Raw genomic sequence first — 2,175 nt, 5'->3', positions numbered from 1 at the left:
CGGCATATTTTAGAGGCTTTGACAGATGCAACCCTATCTATGCATTTTACCTTTTCCCCCGCCTTCCGTAGACTTTACCAACTGATTTTACTTTCTGTGGCCTCCCATTGCTGCCGGCACAGACCTGGGAGATGTTAGCTTCCTCTATATATGATTTCTTGCTGCTGTATATGATTTCTCTCTGTAGGATTTCGGTTACTGTCTATGACTTGCTCTCTATGTCATTCTGACCAGACTAACTGTAATCCTGTTCATCCACCTGTTCATCAACAAGTCCATCTAAACACCTGCAAATCAGGTCTCCCGGCAAAGACGGCTTTACCTCTGCCTCCTCCATAACCACAGCGGGGTGGATCTTTGTGACTTGAGCTTCAGTCTATGCACACAATGATTTAGGCAAGTCCCTGGAAGGGGGAGAGCCTGTGACCATGTTCTGCACAACTGTGAGCCCCAGGCTGCACTTTCTGATTTTATAGCCTGAGGAACAAGGAAGTGAAGGAGACCCTGAGGAAAGCTCTTAATAAAGCCAAGTTGTACTGATTATCTTCACAGTTCTGCAAAATGCTCATTGGAAACCTCCCTTGTGGTACCAACCATCTGGGTTCGCCTTACCATTTGCCAGTGGTCGCAGCACACAAGGCGTGGAACCAGGTCCCCAGAGGGAGAGACTCTTCCAGGAAAGAGCCTCCCACGAAGCTGCCTCCAGGGAAAGCAATGAAAGATGGAAGCAGAACATCAACAAAGAAATCCCGTATTTCAATGGGGAGAAATACTGATAAAGATTTGAAATTAAATTATGTAAGGGCAACAAAAGGGAAGGCTGACATCAGCAGTAACACTTATATTGAGCTGGAGAAGAGCAAAATGGGGCAGGGAGAAGATGAGGTAATGGATTTATGAGAACCAACCACCAAAGACTGCTTTATTGCCTATGAGGATATTTCTTAATATAACTAGAGATGTTGTTACATTTTGCCTGAGTGATTTATAATTTTATCTTATTTAATTTTATTGAAGTATAGTTGATTTACAATGTCATGTTAGTTTCTGGCGTACAGCATAGTGATTCAGTTATACATTTATATATATATATATATATTCTTTTTCATTCTAGGTTATTACAAGATATTGAATATAGTTCCCCATGCTATACAGTAGGACCTTGTTGTTCATTTTATATATAGTAATTTGTATCTTCTAATCCCAAACTTCTAATTTATCCCGGCCTCTCCCCCTTTCCCCCTTGGTAACTGTAAGTTTCTTTTCTATGTCTGTGAGTCTGTTTCTGTTTTGTAAATAAGTTCATTTGTGTCCTTTTTTTAGATTCCACATATAAGTGATATCATGTGGTATTTGTCTTTCTCTGTCTGACTTACTTCACTTAGTATGATATTCTCTAGGTCCATCCATGTTGCGGCAAATGGCATTACTTCATTCTCTTTTGATGGCTGAGTACTATTGCATTGTATAAATACACCACAGCTTCTTTATCTAATCATCTGTTGATGGACATTGAGGTTGCTTCCATGTGTTGACTATTGTAAATAGTGCTGCTTTGACCATTGGGGTGCAGGTGTCTTTCTGAGTTAGAGTTTTCTATAATTTTATTTTCAAGTGAAAAGTTACATGCAAAGTACTTGGCATCGTGCCTGGCACTTAGCGGTCACTCAGGGACGTTGGTTATTTCTGTGGCATTACAAGTATTATTAGCGGTTTCTACAGTCATTAAAACCCAGATAGAAAGTTTTACTGCTATCTTAAAATAACTCCTTAGTGTAAACACTACAATGTCATTGAATGTGTAAAGATTCAGACAGGAAGTAGGAAGAAAGGTTGAATTTTGGAAGTGGTCTGGGAAACACTTCCGACAGTGAAGACCAGGGTAACTTACTGGGGAGTGGCTTTATTTCCCCCACTCATTTCTCTTTCATTTGATTTCCTCCATAACTTTATGAAGTTGGTACTATTATTCCCAATTGTAAAGATGAGGTAGCTGAAGTACAGTGAGATTATGCGTATTTCCCAAGCTCACACTGCTGGAAAGTGAAGGAGCCAGGATTCAAACCCAGGCAGTCTCATATCAGGACCCATGGCCTTAACCAACATTTATAATGTCCCCTCCTGGGTGAGCTCTAAGGGGTTAGAGAATACTAGTTGGAAAGAGAAAAGGCTAAA

Source organism: Camelus dromedarius, chromosome 12, assembly GCF_036321535.1.
Source record: "Camelus dromedarius isolate mCamDro1 chromosome 12, mCamDro1.pat, whole genome shotgun sequence".
NCBI classification, from domain to species: Eukaryota; Metazoa; Chordata; class Mammalia; order Artiodactyla; family Camelidae; genus Camelus; species Camelus dromedarius.
Note: the sequence above shows the minus strand (reverse complement) of the source record.